This window comes from Sorghum bicolor, chromosome 6 (assembly GCF_000003195.3).
Source record: "Sorghum bicolor cultivar BTx623 chromosome 6, Sorghum_bicolor_NCBIv3, whole genome shotgun sequence".
Classification (NCBI taxonomy): domain Eukaryota; kingdom Viridiplantae; phylum Streptophyta; class Magnoliopsida; order Poales; family Poaceae; genus Sorghum; species Sorghum bicolor.
The window spans coordinates 6215845-6225886 of record NC_012875.2 but is presented as its reverse complement, the minus strand read 5'-3'; the positions used below and the strand labels follow the sequence as shown (position 1 = coordinate 6225886).

General features: G+C 37.0%; 1 long non-coding RNA gene across 1 annotated transcript; it reads left to right on the top strand.

The window, feature by feature from the left end:
- Positions 4685-6846, top strand: LOC110436213. Its single transcript, XR_002454005.1, has 2 exons — positions 4685-5805; positions 6567-6846. It is a non-coding gene; the product is annotated as an uncharacterized LOC110436213 (long non-coding RNA).

The window sequence follows — 10042 nt, the reverse complement described above, 5'->3', positions numbered from 1 at the left end:
AAAATTAAATAGGATCTGGTTACAATTTAAATCAAAACTTCCTCTCCGTAGTGGTAAAGGGCGTCACTTTTGAAGCATTTGACATGAGTTTGACTTCTGGTAATCACCTTTTTGTAGCTTAAATATTTGACCTTTTTTTTTTGGATAAAACGGTGCAGCATGACCATCGGAAAATTTTTTTTTCCCGTAAGGGGTGTTTAATTCCCCTTCTATTTCAAAAAATTTTGGGTTTGGTCTATTATTTTGTATAATAGAACTAAACACCATATAAAATTTTTAGCAAAAAAGTGGTTATTCTCTATTTTAGATTTTGGCCTCAAGAGTCCAAAAAAAAGCCTCAATAGGCTCTCATGATGGCAATAAATTTTGCATTTTGGATGGAACTAAATATAACTCTAAAAATTTTGGCATTTTGTATTCCATTATTTTAAAGTAGTTGGTATTTTGTATTTTGCATTTATGGGGAAACACCCCCCTAAAACATGCTGCTTTTTGTTTGGAGCATGCAAACTGGCCGGGCTGTGAAAATTCTGGCCTTTTTTTTTTGCGACGTTGATTCTTGATTAATCAGGGAACAACAGGAATACGATTTTCAGTCATTAGCAATGCAGGTTACGGCTAACTGCTAGTTAGAGTATATGGGCTACAAGATTAGGGCCAATTTTTTATAACTTTGATTAGGTTTATAGAAAATACGTACAGTATTTATATCTTCAAATAAATTTATTATAAAAATATATTTAACGATCTATCTAATAATATTAATTATGTATTATAAATATTAATAATTTTTAGATATATTTAGTCAAAATTAAAAATGTTTGATTTCTTAGGAAGTGAGAATGTCTATTTATAGGACCGAAGGAAGGTCGCAAATTAACAAGCAAGCTAGCCGCAGCCGCTCCTGTTTGCCCGCCGCATGCGAGTTTAGCGTCTGGGCAGTTGGAACTGCACGCGCACACGAGACCAAGAGAGCCTTTGCATGTTGTTAATGTAGTCCATCCACGCGAGGATTGGGCAGCAGGGTCAATTTCGTCCAAATTAAGCCCATTTGGCAGGGATTTAGATTCTCGTAAAGTATTTTGGATCCAGATTCTTGTGGTGGTGAATCGTAATCACTTTATAAGACCGTTTGGTTAGTATACCAAATTCTCATCAACTAAAAAATTCTGAACTTCTGTAGACAAAGAACAACTTAAACACAATCTATTTTACTTAATGCGCTAAAAAAAGGATTGTAATTGAAAAAAGACATAACTTTTAGAATAGGAGGAGGCAAAAAAAAAATGGAAGTGAATCATATGCGAAACTAGCCTTTTGCTGATTCTTTCGAGCAGTGTAAAAACGAGAAACGTTTCTGACCGATTCTACTTGAAACATTTCTTGTCTCCGGCTGTTTGGCAACGATTCTTGGGTTTCACTAGAGAATCAGAACGTTTCTTACTTCCAAATAGCCCCTAACCCTATGACTCCAAAACAACTTGTTTTAGGATCCTTTCTGCTCTTAGCCTCCAATGACATGCTTTTAGGACCTAGCAGAAGTATGCTTGTCACCATAGTTATGAAGTCATCATCTAGTTGTCTAGTTGTCCAGCTGAGGAAAATGTTTGGGTGTAAGGGTCACCCAGCCATGTCGCTGTGTGCATATGGCGTCCACCTTGCTTGGTTAGGTGTTGCCAAGGTGACTAATAGCAGTGGCGGATGCCTTAGTCGTGAAACAGCCGTGCGTGGGGGACAAAATTGTAGCCACGCGGGAAGAGCGAGAGGTATAGAAGGGCAGGAGGTACAGAAGCGAGAGGGATGTTTGAGACATCAATACACCTACTGCTCTAGGGTTGAAAATGGCATGAATAATTCTCCGACTGAAATGTGAATCTATATATAGTACGCGCACCAAAGCAAAAAAAAAAAAACAAATATCCTTCTACTGTTTTGGGATTATTTTTGCCTTTAGTTGGTCGTGGTTAATTTGAAATACAAATTTGGAACACAAAAGTTTGAACTCCTTACCAAAATTCTCAACGTATTGATCATATTGGACCCTAATAAATAATTGGTTTTATTACAAATTTGTAATACTTGAAAATATTTTAAAATTTGAAACTCCAACTTTCAAATCTTAAACAGTTCAATAAAGATAATAAACTAATTAGCTTCAGGCATATTGGCCTTAGTTCAATTTTTAGAATTGAAACTAGCAATATCTTATTTAATCGAAAAGTTAAATTTTGAAATAATCACGATTTGAACTCTTTCTAATTTCAAAATTTTGTTGTGCTAAAATTCTAAGTTGGGGATCAGCCTTTTGTATTTATTTTGCCTTTAAAAATTGCTCAAATGAGTCACCCCAACAAAAGTTAAGCTGACTTTTTATATGCTTCTGCCTTTTTAGAGTGCGATGTGTATTTGGTACAAGATTTACCATAATGGCCGATCTTGTTGATGGCGATCTTCCTAGGTCATGAATAACAAGTTGTTATTTTCAACTTGGAATATTTAAGGTTCTTCGTCCAGCTACCAAACAAGAATGTACAAGTCATTTGTTAGAATAAAAATACTTGCGTCTTCGGTAACTCTTCATTATTCGTGAAAACGTAAACTTTAGATTTAGAACAACATGGGTTAACAAATGCTCATTTTTATGACCTAGAAAATCTATTAACCTCCATTGAACTACTTGTTATTGTTTTCACTATGTCCTATTTCTTATCTAGATTATAAGCAAAATTAAATTTGCCATTCGAATAACTTTTGTTTTGAATGAACCAGCGAGGTAACTGTCCGGTTGTATTAATCAGAGGAACCAGCAAAAACAAATACTCCCTCCATTTCAAATTGTAAGTCATTTTAATTTTTTAGATACATAACTTTTACTATATTTTTAGACATAATGTACATCTAGATGCATATCAAAAGTTACGTATCTAGAAAAATAAAAACAACCTACAATTTGAAATGGAGGAAGTAATAATTAGAGGAAAGACCTAGAGTAGCTGCATGGCAGACATAACAAGCACACAAAAAACCTAACACTAAGGTATCGTTCACACAAAAAAAAATGGTGGGGGACATTCCTCATGTAGTGTCCATGGGCACCTACCATGGATTCATGACACGTGTGTATGTAAAGTCACTGAACACATGAGAGAGGTGTAGTTTTTATCTCTAACTATTACTTCTAAATTTGTATACAACTCCCACATGCTTTAGACGATTTTGATGCGCACGTGTCGTGAATACATCGTAAGTGCCTATGGATACCCATAGAAACTGTCCCCACTGAACTTTTCCCCCACATAAAAGGCTATGATCCTTGAAATGATCAATCTCACCTCATAAGTACGGAAATGATATCCTTGTTTTTCCTCAAAGATTATTGATGCTTTTATACAACTTATACTTTTATTATGACTTTTACACAGCTTGGGCTATTTCTAGTGTTAGATCTCATTGCAATGTTTCCAAGTGTAAATTATAGGAAATAAAACGAAACAAGTCCCACAACGCATAGTTTCTTCATAGTTTCATATGTCTACATATTTAAATGTTGTGTGGTGTTATGAAATGAAATGCTCCAATGTAGTTTTATGGAGTTTCCAACGTGTGAGGATGAAACAAAAATGCTGATAGTGTGCTAGGTTTCATCTAGATGAAGTTGATCTTCTCTCTCTTCTCATAATTCCTATGCTAGCTACTTATCATGTTTGCCGATGTGTCACTCGTTATAATACGAATGAAATTCTCACTGAAACAAGCATTGTTGATGATGGTTTAAACATCGCCAACAAGGTTTCATGCTGCCAGGGACCACAATGAAAACCTTGTAGTGATGTTCTTGTCCGAAAGACTGAGTTTTTGGCCCTATTTTGGTTGAGTTCCTAGAGTTTTGCCAAACATTTTTTAGAGAGAAGTAATTCTCTGAAAAAAGTAGTTTATCCTGATTCTATTAAGTAATTCTCCATCATAATTTTGAGAGTTCATGCTAAACAATCAAAGATAATCACTTTCAGCCACATAATCACTATCAACTATCATAAAGAATCATAATGGATGGAGCTCTACTAAATAAGCCCTTTCTATGAAAAGCCAGACTATTTTTATATAAAAAAAACTTACGAATTGTGATGGTATGCAAATGCATGGAATTAGTCATATATATAGGGCAGTTTCCATCTGAGCCGTCAAATCCGTCCCCCTCTACCATTATATCATATTGTTTCCTATTCCTATTTATATATATGCAGACTGATGAATGAGTAGTGTGTCTAGGTCGGCGATGAGCGAAGCAGTGACGCTTGACGTCGTGCGTTAGCTGCCGTGTCTCCATCCATCCATCAGGCTCGATCACTGCCCATCCCCTCGTGCGTCGCAGGTGCCTCACACGTGTGACACCACACGTGGCACGCCGCCATTGGACCGGCGTGCATGCCCCATGTGAAGCGTGGCGGCGGCCCACGTGCGAGATCGATTGAGGGTGTATCTGTATCATATCATATCCTTGGTGCATATCTTTTCTTTTCTTTTCTTTTCTTTTTTCTGAAATAATGTTAATTGGTGCATATCTTTACAAATAAAGGCAGTGTGTGCCAGCCGAACGATGATGGGGACTCTTCTTCCTTAATACTAGTAATGACGCTAGCTAGCTCTTCTTATATTGTCCAAAGCCTATATATATGTCAATATGCGCATAGCCGGTTTGTGTATAGCTAGCTAGCTTAGCTAGTATATATCTACGTGATTATATCTAACTATCTAAGCCATGAGCCTTTATATTATTATGCCAATCTTCTGAATATATATACATATATAGTCTGAACTGTTCGTCATTATCAGAGACGAGCGACATGGGAGAGATCAAGAAAATGCAAGCTAAGAGTGATGTGATAGAGCTGCATTTGCACCTGCACCTCCGAAGGGCGACTCTAGCTCGTGCAAGCATGGTGACACATATGGTGTGTTCTTGATGATGCATGCATGCTCTCTTCCTTTATAGGTGCAGGGGCAGATGCAGTTCCATCACAAACATTCCATGGTCATATATATATATACTTACATACAAGCTTTAATTTCCTTTGATATTATTATATTTCAGCTAGCTATTTATTTTCTTTTGTTACTCCAGCAGAAAGTATATATATTATTGTATATGCATGTATAGCTACATCGAAGCTGGATGCCTGGATATAAGAATTTGATCGATGACCGATGCCGCATTAGGAAGATCACCAAGAAAGGGAAGATATAGAGCTCCAGGGCGATGTGGTAGATCACCCAGAAAGTCTGTGTGGCAGATGGAGCTGTGTCAAGACGTACAGTACAGCATTTGTAACTCAACTCGCTCAGCAAATGGAAAAGGTTTTATAAAAAAGGTTTGTTAAGTACATATGAGGGAATGAAGTTTCATTCAAATCTATTCAAATTTTAACCGAAATAAATTAGCCCGCAAGAACCCCCTGGTGATGAACTGCCAAACTTTGCACGGCCGGGGCATGATGCATCTTATTATCTGCATCTCTTGCATGCACATTTCTTTATACGCTTCATTTCCTGTCTAGATTGATTTGCTACACTTTATTTTGTTTTTCCTGACTTTAGTTCTTGTCTCCAGATGAGTTTAATTACTCAATGAATAAATGTATGATCATCGATCAGCCTCTGCTACTTGAGTCAACTGATTCTGTGCTCAAATCCTTCATAACATAATGCTTTGACGAAACAACTCGAGACCTGGTGGTGTGTGTAGTTGGGCTAATGCATGGGCTTCCCTTGACTACTACCTCCTGTACGGCTGAGCTGCAGATTGTGGTAATTAAGATCTCGACTGCAGTAACCTGGCATGTTTTATCACGCCATTTTAGCATGTTTATATCAGGATCAGTGTTCACTTCTTATTAACATGATTTTATTATACTTGTTGATATATATATGTCCATGTATTAGTTCGCTATTCCTTGCATTCCGTACTGCATGAGGCCTTGTTTAGCTGCACTCGTATCCATCTCATATAATCCACGTGTGTTGGGATGAAAATTAGTTAATTTTCCACACTAATTCATATCAACAAGGAATATGTTTGGCCACAATGAACATCAGGTGGATCGTAATGAATGGGCATGGATAATCATTCTATGCGCTAGTTTTATAGAACAAAAAAATACAAAGGAAATTTTCTAAAACACGTAAGGATTGTGTTAATAATATACTATACCTCCATCTCAAAAAAACTATATGTTTTGGTTTATTTTAAGTCAAACTAACCCGAAACATGGTCGTGGGCTGGGTTGTTTCTGATGTGGCATATGGTCTGGTTGGCTGCTTCATTGGCCTTTTTGCATGCAAGAGTTTGAAATGTAAGGGTCAGCACCCTTGCTGGGTAGAATGCGCCTGAACGTATTTAGCCCCCTCCATAATACACACTTCATTCTATCTAGCTAGATTTCAATACAGTTTGTCAACATCTAAACAGTATTTTATCACATACATTATATATCACAAGGACAATATATATATGTTACTGCCAAATTCCATCATACAAACAAAGCTTGAGGTGGTTTTTGTTCTTGCAGAGAAGAAACTTCAAATGTGATTAACTGATGGGAATTAAATTTGCTGAGAGAACGGATCTTCTAGTTCAAAGATTGAATGATTTAAAAGTAGGAACGATCATTGTAACGATATAATATGACCTCAACAAGAAGGATGACTTGAGGCTTTAAAATTTAGGGTGTGTTTAGATCTAAAATCTTTTTGGATTTTGACACTGTAGCACTTTTGTTTGTACTTAGCAAATAAGGTCTGCTAATAAACAGGTGTAACACCCCTGGTGTTATGAGCTCGTTTAGCGCCTCTTAAAGCCTAAAAGAAATCAACGAATCAAACTCCGGTGTTTTATTTTTTTTGTTGGGCATGAAAAACAATTTCTATGAACCAAAGATATAATATAGTTTAAGGTTAGAAAGTTCCATTTTTGGAGAATTAACTTGTGCAAATTACTTAAACAATGGCTACATGTTTTGCTTCTGTCAGTTAGTATAAAGTATGGGCTATGTCATAAAATGCTTTATAATTGAAATAACAAAGTTTAGACCTTTTTTTAAAATTGAGGCAAAAGAGCTAATGGTTGTTAGTTGTAACGGGGATTCGGAATTCATTAAGGCCCTGTTTAGATCGAGGATAAAATTTTTTTGGGTGTCACATCGGATGTGTCGGAAGGATGTCGGGAAGGATTTTTAGAAACTAATAAAAAAAATTACATAACTCGTCAGGAAACTGCAAGACAAATTTATTAAGTATAATTAATCGATCATTAGCACATGTGGGTTACTGTAGCACTTAAGGCTAATCATGAAGTAACTAGGCTTAAAAGATTCGTCTCGCGATTTTCAACCAAATTGTGTAATTAGTTTATTTTTTTATCTACATTTAATGTTTCATATATGTGTCCAAAGATTTGATGTGATGGATGAAAAATTTTTGGGCGAGTAACTAAACAGGGCCTAAGTCCGAATAGAGTAATGACACTTATCTTTTGGCACCTAATTTCTAGCAAAAATGCTTAAGTGATAGCTACGTGTTTTTGCATAGTTGGTTGCACCATAGTGAGCACTCAAGCGTGGTGCAGGTTGTGGTCAGGGTGGTCGAGCCTTTGCTCCCTTAAAAATTGCTTGAACATCGCTATAACACAACAGGAGCTTGTCTGGGCTCTTTGTTAGTGAACCAGCGTTTAGGTGGCAAGCTCTACTTGGCACTCTGTACCTCCCTCTCTGGTCGCCTTCCAATCATGGTGAGAAATGACTAAGAATGTTGTAAGCTTGTTCTCTCATTTATGATCCTACCGGGAAAACGTGGTTCATCGAGTTCTCCTGTTGGGTGTGCTCAACGGAATCAGATGATTTAGTGTTTTCTCTTGAGTACTTAATGTCTAGTGGAAGACAAGTACTCGTGGGAGGGCATTATATTAGGCGGTTCTGCCACACAATAGGGAGCACAACCATTCAACTATAGGCCATTACACTTTACAATTGGGGCACAAAAGACTATAGTTAGCAACAAAAGACTATAGTTAGGACACAAAATATACCATTAACCCTGTCCAAATTTCTCTCTAATCAACTAGAATAGAGCAGTAGAATCATAAGTTCCAGCCATTAAGGGTCGGGTAAAACTGCCAATGACAGGGTATTCTTGAAGCACATTTTCTTCTGTGTTGCCAACATTCTCCACCGGAACATGAGGCTGCACACCATCCTTTTTTGCACCATTCCTTTTCTTTTGTTGCTGCTAATAAAATTGAACAATTAGTTCAAGGATGATAACAACATTATGCAGAAATATCAATATTTGCAACCTACCTTGCGTACTTTTTTGTTGGTGTGGCGGATTTAGTTGACTTGCGCCTCACCTTGTGTAACTTGTCAATCCAAGTTCTCTTTCTCTAGGGGTTTTTGGACTGAACCTCCTTTTTCTTCAATTGAACAGCACTAAGCAAGTCATCTCTCTGTTTCACATTTGGCTCAACATTTTCTTTGTCCTTAGAAGGTATTTCAATGATATCACTAGAAGAAATATTGAGTTTATCCTCTAGCTGTGTACTAAGGCAATCAAGTGCATTATCTAACAGCAAACAACATTCCTGAGAGCTAGCCACTTATATGCCAAGTTGTGAAATTTATGAGACAAAAACTTGTGCCGAAGTTGAGCTTCCAGTTTTGGATTTTCTACCACTTGTCTTCCTTGCCTATCTAGAATGCGTGCTTCTCTAGTCCATCTCTTTAAGATATAATGTGTTGGCAATATTTTTACATTCATTAAATCAAGAACTTTCAAACCATGTGCACACAATATACCTGTCCTATTGTGCACAACTACATGAAGTTGTTTGGTTGAAAGGATCTCACCAAGTTTGCTTCTGCACTTTAGTTCTCATATTGTCAAATGCTTCTTCAAATTCTGCCCTGTCCTCATAGCCATACACACATGCACTAAAATCTAAGAGAATATGAGATTCTTCATCTTCCTCTACACCCTCATCTTCATCTTGAGTTTGAGATAAAAGTTTGACACCATTCTGCATTATGTGAAAGGTGCACAAAGCATGACCTGACTTTATGAACACATTATTTATAGCCTTTCCCATTGCTGTGTCTTGATCTGTATATATAGTTCTAGGTTGATTTCCATTATGTGCAGCTAGAAAAGTCTCAAAGAGCCATGTAAAAGAGTCTTCAATTTGATCAAAGAGAATTGCAGCACTGAAAATAGTGGTTTCTCTGAACTGGTTCAATTCAAGAAAAATGCCAAACGGCCTATACTCTTTGTTTGATCCAAACCTAGTGTCAAATGTTACTACATCTCCGAAATATGCATAATCAAGGATCACTTTTGCATTGTAGCACCCGGTTTTAAGAACAAAACCAGATACACACCATATGTGAGCCCAGGAAGTCAAATCTCACATGTAGCCACAAAATAGGGGTAATATCAATAGACAATGCTTATATAACGAACTTAGTATAAAAGATATAACCTTAGATAGCAAACAACGGAAAGACACTCTGTTCTTCGGGCGAAAGCTCCAAATCCACAGGGACAACTGACTGATTGAGCACAAGCCTAAACTCTTTTCCAAGCTTGCAATCTGGTACCCATCCGGGATTTTTATCCAAATAAAATGTAAAGACAAGCGTAAGTACATCTCGTACTCAGCAAGAATAACATAGGGTTCATGAGGCTCAAAGGCTAGACACTGGTTGAACTGCATGTAGCTTTTAGTTGTCACAATTTTTTTTAGCACATGAGTAGCATCAAGTTGTCAAGTCCCATAGTAAACTCATGATCAAATAAAGTGAATAAAGAATAGCATAAACAACATATTAACAACAATAACTTTAATGATTTTCCATTAGTGATCATTTATTCTGTATTGGTCCAAGGCCGCTCGTGACCGTGAGCACGGCTGATATATCAGTTTTACACTCTGCAGAGGTTGTACACTTTCACTGTGAGTCATGATTTACCCTTTCGCCCGAGGCCCGTCGACCTC